Genomic DNA, 12,916 nt, shown 5'->3' on the forward strand with positions numbered 1-12,916 from the left:
CAACTGCAGTGTGGTGTGACCTCGATATTTAGAAAACTAAAGTGCACTAAATAGCATGTGTCCCATAATTTAAAGAGCTGGTAGTATTAAATCATAATGGCCTAAGGCCAAAAACAATTAGGTGGAAACAACAGCAAAATAAAACTGGAGCCAAAAAGGATAAATTTGACAGTTACAAAAGACAAAGAGAAGCTTTTGAGAATCATGACTGTACATCAGTAAGAACATTTTATTTTTCAGCAACAGTAAAAACACTAATAGAAATGTACAATTCTAAACATCTTTTAACAAGAAAATAGCTCGTGGATATAAGTGACACCTGCCCCACCAGCTGCTAATCATATGCTGCAAAGAAAGCGATGTTATACTGTGGTTTCAGAAAACGTCTGCAGCATTGCATGGTGTTACAATACTTCGACATATAAAGTAATGGCAGTTATGCAGATTCTACTATCCTCCTAATTATTTTAAGAAAAATTTATTGATTAAATTAATTGGTAACAAATACAGCAGAGCCTCTAAAGAAGAGTTAATGCTAGTGAGATGACATGTATACTTTTCTACTCTAAAAGCACCGTGTACTGTCTCTTTAAAAGAGCAATATGAATATATATTTTGTGGTCAAAATAACAATTCCAATTTAACATTTAGAAAAACTTTTTCCTTTGTTCTCATAAAGTCAGTTTCATTTTTGCCATGAATACAACATATAGATGTGGCCTTTTTTCTCTCTACAGGTGCAAAAAAGTGTGTTGCGATATTACAAACTTAAAGGAACTCTGTCACCTGAATTTGGAGGGAACAATTTTGAGCCATAGGGGCGGGTTTTCGGGTGTTTGATTCACCCTTTCCTTACCCGCTGGCTGCATGCTGGCTGCAATATTGGATTGAAGTTCATTCTCTGTCCTCCATAGTACACGCCTGCACAAGGCAATCTTGCCTTACGCAGGCGTGTACTATAGAGGACAGAGAATGAACTTCAATCCAATATTGCAGCCAGCATGCAGCCAGCGGGTAAGGAAAGGGTGAATCAAACACCCAAAAACCCGCCCCTATGGCTCAAAATTGTTCCCTCCAAATTCAGGTGACAGAGTCCCTTTAAAGGGTAAATCCACACAGTCATATAAATAAAATCCTCCAATGTTCATGCTGAAAAAAATATGATTTTTCATCTGTAATGTAATTCATATGCATCGCATATTGTATCTGTGTGCCATTCATTTTTATTTATTTATTTTTTTCAAATTTATTATTTTATTGATTTAACAAAAAAGAAAAATTTCAAGTAATTGATCATTGCGGTCAGAAGGTATATAACCAAAACAAAAAAACATAACTGCTGTATGTGAAATGTTACATTCAGTGGCAGAGGAGTTGTAGACATAATCAATGCTAACTATATATTGATCAATAAATAGGGGGAGAGAAAAAAATGAAAGAGAAAGTCAGAATCAGAGGGGACCCCGAGCATTTGCAAGTGATTATCAATATCTAATTGACATGGAGAGGTGAATAACAGGGACTATATAAAGTCATCTCTGTATATTTTGATAGACCAAGAAGCAGAAGAATGTAGAAACTTCTTCCTGTGAATGTGCCAACAGCGTCTCCATATTATAAACCTTAGCAATCTCCACAAACCATTCTTCCAAGGAAGGGTGCTCTACTGATTTCCAGTGAGGTGGGATCATTATTTTAGCAGCTTGAACAAGGTGTCTTAATAAAGATTTTTTTGTATGCCAATTTAGGCATGGAGACCAACGCATATGAGGCGTTGCCCATTTGTGCGCTCCACAATGCTACCAAATGTTAGAAACTTCAGGAAACCATTTATGCAAGATTGTGAGCAGTCTGTACCATTTGGAAACAATTTTATAACTTGTTTCCTGTGATTCTGTGGTTATTACCGATTTATGGGACAAAAAGAAGCATGCACACTCAGGGTGAGTGTCCACGGTAAGTAAACGCTGCGTGATTGACGCTGCAGCATCAAACACGCAGCGTCCAGATGTTCCAGCATAGTGGAGGGGATTTGTTGAAATCCCGTGTCCACTATGCGTGGAAACCCGCACGCGGCGGCCCTGCGACTCCGGACATGCTGCGCGTCTTTTCAGATCGCAGCATGTCCGTACACCTTGCGGGGACGCAGCGTCCCCGCAAGGCATATCACAGGGCCCTATGGCGAGGGGTGCGATGATCCCGGATGTGTACTGTACACATCCGGCACCATCGCGTCCCAGAAAGAGGGCGGGGCTTAGCGCCGAGCGGCTTCGCCGCTGCGACGATACCGCCGGCCATCCTGAGCGTGGACACATACCCTTATGTTTTCAGCTCTGCCTGCAATAGGGAAGAGCAAAGTGCGGAGGCGCGAGCTGGTGACTTCTTTGCACATGCGCGAGATTTCGCCTGGCTATGTGGATAAACAAAAAGAAAGAAGCATGCATATGCTAAAGGATTACCAAATAAATATGTTTTATTAACATGGGTAAATAGTACCAAGATGACAACACAAAAACAATTTTAAAAACAATTAAAAAAAGGCAAAGGTCACAGAATGATACAAGGAATAAGTATATAATAAGACAGACACCTGTCCTCGTTAGAAACAAAAAGTAAGAGTTTGCAGGGTATCTGTGGGTAAAAAGTAGTGGAGTATATATAAAATAAGCAAAAAGTACAACATACGAAAACAATGTGATATTTATTATATAACCATGTGTAAATGCTGTAATAGTATTATTAAAGTCAGTATATGGCGCTCATGTAGGAGAGTAGAGGAGGCAGCACAAAGGATGAAAAAAATGTCGAGTACCACCGCAGCTCCAGCCAAACACCTCCAAGGAAGGAAGGAAGCAGGATCTGGTGATAGGAATCGGTCGCAGGAGCGCTGAAAGTAAACTCTGACACAGGATAGAGTTTAACCACAACGCGTTTCGACGGACGTGCCGTCTTCATCAGGTGGGAGTTTATTGTTGACAATGGAGAGGCAGTATTTCAATGATAAAAGACCAATCGCAGCATTGTTGCCATTCAGGATTACAAAATTTTAAAGAGACAGTCACATAAAAAATTACATAATAAAAACAGAATAATATATTTCAATAACCAATGAGGTTTAAAAGAATAGATTGCAAATTGGGAAATTGAAAGATAACACTGGTCAACAGCATTTTTGGTGCCAAAGATATTTCATTGAATTTAGGGTATTTTTGGGGTGCTGATTCTGAATATGTCATCAGTTTTGCCAGATTGGCTCAAGTTTTTGAGATTTTTGGTATCTTATTTATAGCACTTGTTGGTAAATGCGACGCATCATCTCATTAATTTCTTTGGATTAGTACTTGAACTGAGCAGTTCTCAATATAGTTTTGTGTTAATTAGTGTTCTAAAAGTTTGTTCATAGCTTGATTTTTGCACTAACTTTATGTTGTTGTCTGTTTTCCAGTGAAAAGCATGAACTCATCAAGAAGAAGTTGTCTTAACGATCCAGACTCATTCTGTTACATTTGTGGTGAATACACACTGCCAAAACATAGAAGAAACATAACAGACTTCGTAAAAAAAGTGTATTTTGCCTATTTTGGGGTTATGCTTGGGGACCAAGACAAGTTTTGGGCACCACACATAGTGTGCAAAGCATGTATCGAATTATTACGAAAATGGAGCAAAGGACAAAGAAAAAGCTTCAAATTTGGTGTTCCAATGGTGTGGAGAGAGCCAAAAAATCATCATGATGACTGTTATTTATGGTAAACACAGGTACAGGCACATCTTCACAATGAGGGACAGGCCTTCTTGCAGATTCCATGTTACTCCCATTTTCGTTTCTTATGCTTATTGAATCCTTGCACTTGCACTGCACAGAAATAACAGTCATCATGATGATTTTTTGGCTCTCTCCACACCATTGGAACACCAAATTTGAAGCTTTTTCTTTGTCCTTTGCTCCATTTTCGTAATAATTCAATACATGCTTTGCACACTATGTGTGGTGCCCAAAACTTGTCTTGGTCCCCAAGCATAACCCCAAAATAGGCAAAATACACTTTTTTTACGAAGTCTGTTATGTTTCTTCTATGTTTTGGCAGTGTGTATTCACCACAAATGTAACAGAATGAGTCTGGATCGTTAAGACAACTTCTTCTTGATGAGTTCATGCTTTTCACTGGAAAACAGACAACAACATAAAGTTAGTGCAAAAATCAAGCTATGAACAAACTTTTAGAACACTAATTAACACAAAACTATATTGAGAACTGCTCAGTTCAAGTACTAATCCAAAGAAATTAATGAGATGATGCGTCGCATTTACCAACAAGTGCTATAAATAAGATACCAAAAATCTCAAAAACTTGAGCCAATCTGGCAAAACTGATAGCATATTCAGAATCAGCACCCCAAAAATACCCCAAATTCATTAAAATATTTTGGACACCAGAAAAAAAAATTTTTTTTGTTGACCTGTGTAATAGAAATGAATAGAATAAAATAAAAATATGAAAATATAACAATATATATAAAAATATAAAAAAATGAATACCACCGATGCCACTAAAATGAGAGAGTCACAGTATTTGATGATTATTAACCCTACCTGGTCACTTTTTCAATTGTTAAGTTCAATCCTTCAGGGGCCAGTGTGCCGAGCTTAAATATCCAAAAGCTTTCTCTTCTTATCAATCTGCTAAACCGATCTGCCACAGTGTCAGGTATGTGGTCAATAGTTGTTAGCATTAGTACGCATGCACCTGTAAACTAAGTCCCAGAACACAGCAAAAGACTTCAGGGACATAGTACTTCCGGTGCATGCGCACTAATGCTTTTTGGCTTTGCCCGCAGTTGGGCAAAGCATACTGCGCACGCGCAGAAGGCAATTTGAAGGCGCACACGCGGGCCTGTATGCGAACAACGCTATTCACAGAATGGAATGCGTACAGCACGCCGATTTGGGGTGGGGAGAGGGGCCAGAACCAACGCCCATCGGACCGGACCGAGGATATTTCCATGCAGCGCGGGAAAAATATAAAAGGTTCTTATGGGGGATTCATGGGGAGTCAGGGGGTTTCACATGTAGTTGGGAAATGTATAGCTCACACTCTATTAGATGATATTTTTAGTTGATAGGCAAAAAAATTGGTGACAGGTTCCCTTTAAGAGCTTCCCATTTGATTGTAGGGGGTATGTCGTAAAGGGAGAAAGGTTAGTGAAACATAAATCAGATAGGAAGAGCAAAAAATAAAAGCAGAGAGAAAAACTCTGCCATAGAAACTAAACAATGAAAATTACTTTTCTGGAGCTTGCTCACCCGACAGGCTCCAAACGTATTTGGGGGAGAGAACTGGTAATCATGCAATATAAAGAGCTCCAATTGAAATAAACAGAAAAGTCTTAATAAAAATCAATCAGCATACTATTTGAAATGAACAGTATTTGATAAATAATGAGATTAAAGCAGTGTCTCCTGCATGCTAATATAGCTCAAGTTATTGAACAGTTCAAAGAAGGCAATACTTGAACAACATTAAAGTTTCTTTAGTTCAAAAAGAAGATGAATGGACAAATCGCAACAAAACATTTAACATTTTAATATGACGTATGTATCAAATTTAGTAGATTACGTTTAGACATAACCAACATAAAGTACAAGTCAGTGTTGATAGAATGGAACCATGATAAGTACGTCGTTAGTACGAGTCTTATTCCCCAATAATTAAATGACCGGAGCTTGACCATAATTCAGGGTCAAGTTGCTCCCTCCATGCCTTTGGTTTTCTAATTGAAACATTGCTTGCTCCCTTGGCAGTTTTCTCTCGGTGGTAGTGTTTTTAGGCAGGAATTTGCAGGTGTAGGAGAATCTCTAGACCTACTTCCAGGGTTTTAGAGACTGAAAGATAGAACCAGCCAGTTTGGTAAGGAATCGTTAGGAAAGTCCAGCTCATATAACAATGCTGGTAGGTCTTCTGGAGAATGCAGCATGATTGATTGAGATCCTTTTCGTACTAATAGGGAAAAGAAGAAGCCCCAAAGAAAGGGAATATTTCTATCACTGAGGACATCTAGCAATGCTTTGAGTGCAGATCTTTCAGCCAGAGTGAACAGGGAGAGGTTTGGAATGACTCAGATTGGTTTGTTGTTGTAGGTAAGATTTTACTTTTTCCAAGCCGCTTGAAGGATAGACTCTTTGATGGCATAGAAGTGGATACAGTATATTACACCTTGGGGATGAGGGTCTTCTGGATCAGAAGAACAAAGAACTCTATGGGCTCTGTTGATTTCTTTTGGTACTCACGGGGGGCAACCAAGGAGGTAATTGAAGATAGATATGAGAACAAAGGGGATGTTCGGGAGGTTGTTTCTCCTACTTCTGTTCTCCAAGTCATCTAAGTTCTGTTGCAGTGACTAAAGTTGTAGAGAATTATTTTTCCCCATGTTTTGAAAGGTTTGTAGATTTGAGATGTTAGACTCTTGTAACTGGGATAGCATATCCAGTTGTGGAGATTGTGTAAAGGTCAGATGTGAACTGGACAAACTTTTGTCTACATTCAACCACTACTTGGTTTGCTAGAGCTGAAATGTCATTTTTGGTAGGAATTCATTGTAGTAGTGCCCTTAGGTCAGCTAGAGAAGCTGTCTGTTGTAGTCTGAGTGAAAGGACGGAAAAGGTACTTGTCCGCAAAAACAAACCTGATTTTGGAAGGCAAGGTGGAGTTGCATTACAAGCTTATGTGGTAGGGGTATCCCTTCTTCTGATGATATAACATGGACTGGTTGTAGGGGAGTCATTGGAGCTTTTGCACCATCACTGTGGCAGGTTTCAGTGAATCTGACTGAAGTTGTAGTGGAATATGGGGGCGAGTTGTCCCAAGAGGAGCCTGTGGACCATCTTATTGGGGATTGAGGTTGGCACTCCTGATTACTAGTATTCCAGGCTGTAGCCCCTTGTTCCATAGTATGTGGTGGGCTGAATGCACTAAGACCCTTATAATGGGGTATGGGTAATTGTGGAAAGTTAGGTCTTCTTAGAGACCAAGGTCGCGAGGTCATTTCTATGTGGGGGCGGAATCCCTTTGGGTCCCCTATAGGTAATGCTTTTTCGTTATTGTGTGTAATGTTGGAACACTATTTAGAGCAATAATTACTAAGGTAATTATCTCTTGCTCCTTTGGTAGCAGGGGAGGTTCATTGCGGGAGTTCTCCCTTATCTCTATGGGGATTATGTCCCCTTCAGGGGATAATATTTCGTTGTGGTGACAAGGGCAGGGATGATCATGGGTTCTACAGTGTTAACATGTCTGGTGTTCCTGTGCTGCTTTGCGCCAACCATTACAGTTATCCTGAAGTGAGGTCAGACCTGTATCTGTTAAAGAGAACCCTCTGTATGCTTTTTCAGGCTGTTGACCAGAAGGGAGACTGTAAGGGGCAACTTTCCTGTCTCCTCTGACATGGTGGTATCAGGAACAGTGTTGAACTGACAGCAGCAGCCACCTTGTGGAGATGCTGGAGTCTCCTTTAGTAGTCTACCTCATGCATGCACACAGAGAACCTCCTCATCTGAGTCTACAATGGGGGCTTCATCTGGACCAAAGCTCCGTTCTCGGCAGTGACAGATGAGATGCTAGGTAAGGAGCAGTGGCCACCTTGAAATGGCGACGGTATCTCAATATATGTCTCTGTAGAACTCAGAAGGTTGCTCCATGTCTGAGTAGAGCCTAGATGGAGTCCCTCAACTTGGGGTTCAGCAGGGGAGACACTTAGAAAGCTCACAAACACAAAAAGAGGACTTAAAAATCCCCCCCAAAATTTGAAAAAAAATCACAGAGAAAAGAAGCAGAGATAATTACCTGCTCAGGCCTCCAAACAAATGCACTGACAGGGTGCAGCGGACCCGATTAATGATGGCAGAAACACAGGTGCGGCAATATCGATGAAACAACCACTTTCAATCCAGTGTTGGCTGTTTATTGTCTTTTATCTTTTGTGCACTAATATACCAGTCTACGCAGCGTTATTCACACAAGCAACGCAGATCATCTGGCTAACAGCCTATTAGTAACGCACATACAGGCGGGTGGCCCAGTGCTACAAAATGCTTACTGTGTGAACAGAGGCCACTTTTCTCTGTTAGGGTATGTGCACACACTGCGGATTTTGCTGCGGATCTGCAGAGTTTCCACAGCTGCGGATCCGCAGTGGTTTCCCATGCATTTACAGTACCATGTAAAGCTATGGCAAATGAAATCCACAGTGCACATGCTGCGGAAAAAAATGCGCGGAAACGCAGCGGTTTATTTTCCGCAGCATGTCAATTCTTTGTGTGGATTCCATTGTGGGTTTACACCTGCTCCAATAGAAATCTGCAGGTGAAAACCCGCAGAGGAAACCGCAATAGAAACTGCGATAAATCCGCAGAAAAACCGCAGCGGTTTTGAACTGCGGATTTATCAAATCCACTGCGGAAAATTCTGCAATGGAATCCGCAGCATGTGCACAAGGTCTTATTTTTTTCAAAATTTTTGGAGGATTTTTAAGTCCTCTTTTTGTGTCTGTGAGCTTTGTTTTTATGTTTAGCGTTAGGACTGACAAATGTAAGGACCCTTGACGTGGGTTGCCAGCTTACGTATTGTGGCCCCAATATTAACTAATATTAACTAATACCTTACATACAGTATATTGATATTTTTTTTTTTACTTTTTCTTACAGGGTGCAGTTGGACCAAGATGGTTCTGTAAACTGTGGCCTCCAATCACACAGCACGCAATTTGTAGCACTAGGCGGCCCGCCTTTATGTGCGTTATTAATAGGTTGTTAGCCAGATGCTCTGCATTGCTGCCTGAGCAGGGGAGAATTTTAGTGTCAAATCATCAGACCTTTGTGTCATTGGGAGCATCAGAGTCAGTGCTGGAGATGCAGTCCAGAAGGGTCTGCAGTGTACTTTCTGGGCCCAGCACGTGAGCATTGGTTAGATTTCCTTCAATATTCCCTTGAGGGAAATGAGCCCTTAATGAGGATCGAGTTCTGGTCTTTTTTTGTGGTGCTTTTTCCCTTAATAGATGAAAATAAACACATTAAAAGTCAAACATTGTTTTTCAACCGTGCTTCCTCAGAATTAAAAAAAAAAAAAAAAAACTCATGAAACAGGCCTCGACAAATGATGGTACCCTTAACTTAATATTTTGTTGCACAACCTTTTGAGGCAATGATTGCAATCAAACGATTCCTGCAACCATCATTGTGACTTCTGTAAACCGGTATTTTTTCCCACTTCTCAAGAGCAAATAGCTCCAGTTATCTCGTGTCTGAAGGTTGCCTTTTCCAGACGGCATGTTTCAGCTCTTTCCAAAGATGCTCGAAAGGAATTAGGTCAGGGCTCATAGAAGGCCACTTCAGAATAGTCTAATGTTTTCCTCTTAGCCTTTCTTGGGTGTTATTACATGTGTGTTTTGGGTCATTATCCTGTTGCAAGACCCATGACCTGCAACTGAGACCAAGCTTTCTGACACTGGGCAGCACATTTCGCTCTAGAATCCCTGGATAGTCTTGAGATTTCATTGTACCCTGCACAGATTCTACACACCCTGTGCCAGATGCAGCAAAGCGGCCCCAGAAAATAACAGAGCCTCTTCCATGTTTCACAGTAGGGACAGTGTTCTTTTCTTGATATGCTTCATTTTTCCATCTGTGAACATAGAGCTGATGTGCCTTGCCAAAAAGCTCCATTATTGTCTCATCTGTCCACAGGACATTGTCCCAGAAGCTTTGTTGCTTGTCAACATGTAGTTTGGCAAATTCCAGTCTGGCTTTTTTTAATTTTTTTTCAACAATGGTGTCCTCCTTGGTCGTCTCACATGAAGTCCACTTTGGCTCATACAATGACGGATAGTGCAGTCAGACACTGATGTTCCTTCAGCTTGAAGTTCACATTTTATCTGTTTAGAAGTTTTTCTGGGCTCTTTTGTTTCCATTCATATTATACGTCTCTTTGATTTGTTATCAATTTTCCTCCTGCGGCCACATCCAAGAAGGTTGGCTATAGTCCCATGGATCTTAAATTTCTGAATAATATGTACAACTGTAGTCACAGGAACATCCAGCTGCTTGGAGATGGTCTTATAACTTTTACATTTAACATGTTTGTCTATAATTTTCTTTCTAATCTCCTGAGACAACTCTTTCCTTTGCTTCCTCTGAGTCCATGTTGAGTGTGATGCACACCATGTCACCCAACAGAACAGTGAGTATCTGTAGCCCTATATACTGGGCCACTCACTGATTCTAAGATTGTAGACACCTGTGATGCTAGTTAGTGGACACACTGTGATTTACTATGTCCCTTTTGTCACATTATTTTCAGGGGTACCATCATTTCTGTCCAGGCCTATTTCATGGGTTTTATTTTTTTTTATTCTGTGGAAGCATGAATGAAAGGCAATGTCTGACTTTCATTTGTTCATTATTATAGATTTTTTAGTTATTATTACTTTCGTTAGATTAAAGTTATTTTTGTGACCATTGTGAGTTTTTCTGTCATTAAACGATGGGTACCAACAATTTTGACCACATGTGTATAATACCGATAACATTTTGAATAAGTTTCTTGAGGCTTTTATAACAACTAAATGGACTCCAGACCATATAATAGTCTATGGTTGAGTAATATAATACTGAAAATTTTGAACGAGTTTTTTGACGCTTTTTTAGCAGCAAAATATATCAAAGAATATGTAATACCCTAAGAATGAGCAATATAATTCTGATAATTTTAAACAAGTTTTTTGAAGGTTATACACCAACAAAATGTACTCTATACTGCGGAATAATTTATAAGTGAGCATTATAATAACAGTACATTTTTGCACAGTTTTTTGAGGCTTCTAAAGCAACAAAATGTACCTAAGAAGATGTAATACTCTATGAGTGACCAATATAATACAGATACATTTAGAAAAAGTTTTTTAGGGTTATATACCAACAAAATGTAATCTAGAAATGACAGAAAAAAGACTGGCACATCCAAACTAGTGTGAATAGGTACATACCAGGAGCAGCTACCTCCATACACAAATATACAAAAAAGGTTGCACTCTATCGTGCCAAAGCATGTCTAATATGAAATACATGAAATATGAATAGCAACATGGCTTTTGAAAATATTTAAGAGACACTTTGCACAGAATTTGATTTAATCAAATAGTGTGAGCCCATCAACCATCGTTAAGGTGGTCTCATTAAACTGATGGGTCCCTTACCTCCCTGTCCAAATGTGAACACTTACTGAAGGCCAATGTCTGTATGCCTGGGTGAATGTGGACACCTCTGTTCAGCAAAGCCTACATATGGGTTGGCCGGAACCAAGTGTGATGAGATGTAATTAAAAACCAGATGGTGACGGGAGGAGTGCTCAGTCAGTAATCTATACCACAATCTAGAAATGTAATCTAGACCACAGAATGCCCTATGAGTAAGCAATATAATAGCAATAACATTTTGAAAAAATGTTTTGAGGCTTTTATATAAACTAAATGAACTCCAGATCATGGAATAGTCTATGGGTGAGCAATATAATACCAATAAATTTAGAAGTTTTTTGAGAGTTATATAACAACGAAATGGACTCCAGACCACGGAATAACGTATAGGTAAGCAATGTAATACTGACAAATTTTAAAAATATTTTTTGAGGGTTATATACCAACGAAATGTATCCAAGAACACAAAATATAGTATAGCTGAGAATGCAACTCAACAAAATTTTTAACTTTTTTCAGTCTTATATATCACATAAATGTACCCCAGAGCACAGAATAATGTATGGGTAGGAGATGTAAGGAAGCAAGCAACATTTCCAAACACAAACACATTTTTATACTGTTATATACCGTAAAAATGCGATATAAAGCATGTAATACTGAATAGATAAGTAATGTAATCCAGAACTATTTTTCTACACTTTTTGTAAATTTTACATACCATTCAACAATAACAGTATTAAACTGTATGGATGAGTCATTGAATACGTAAAAGAATTTTGAGCAAAAATATTTTGAAAGTTTAATTGATGTACTTATACAGTCACAAAGCCTTTACAGAAGGTGAAAAGCCAGATAGAAAATATGATTAGGGTCATTCATAGACCCTTGAAAGGCAACAACAGGTGGGCCTCATTAAAATATTGAATATAACAAACACTTTTTGTGCTGCTGTCATCTAGTGGTGTGGAAAAGTGTGGGCTAACACAGGCTTTGTTCATTTTTATAAGAGTGAGCCTGTCTGCATTCTCTGCTGACAGATGAAGGCTCCTGTCTGTTATTACCCCCCCTCTGGAGTCACTAAATTCCCACTCAGACAAGACACTAGCGACAGGGCAGCACAAAATCTCCATGATATACAGTGACAGCTCATGCCAGGTTTCAAGTTTTGAGACCCAATAGTTGAAATTTGCAGCAAAAGAAGTGAGTTTGCTGGCTTTGTCGGCCAGGTATTGCTTGACTATCTGTAAAAACGTTTTCCTCCTTTTCAAAAATACCCAGTCATCAGGCCCTGGGCTCTGAGCTGGTGTCATGAAAGTGTCCCACACCTTTGACAGTGTACCCCTGCCTCAGCTTTGTGTCTCCCTGACCACTCCTCGTTTGTTGGGTAAGGGAGAATGCCCCCTGCTGCTAGCATTGTCTGATGGGAATTTTTCCATCATGTTTTCCACAAATGCCTTCTGATATTGCACCATTTTAGAAGACCTCTGCACCTAAGGAAGTTGAATAAGAAGAATATGTAAAGTTGGCCATTTGTGCAAGCGCCATAAAGCCAACACTTCCCTGTCTCCACCATGATGGTGAATCTCCATCTCCTCTTCCTCCCTCTCTTCCTTCTCATTCCCATCCTAAGTAGTGTCGAGCGATACCTTCCGATATCCAGAAGTAT

Source organism: Ranitomeya variabilis, chromosome 5 (assembly GCF_051348905.1).
Source record: "Ranitomeya variabilis isolate aRanVar5 chromosome 5, aRanVar5.hap1, whole genome shotgun sequence".
NCBI classification, from domain to species: Eukaryota; Metazoa; Chordata; class Amphibia; order Anura; family Dendrobatidae; genus Ranitomeya; species Ranitomeya variabilis.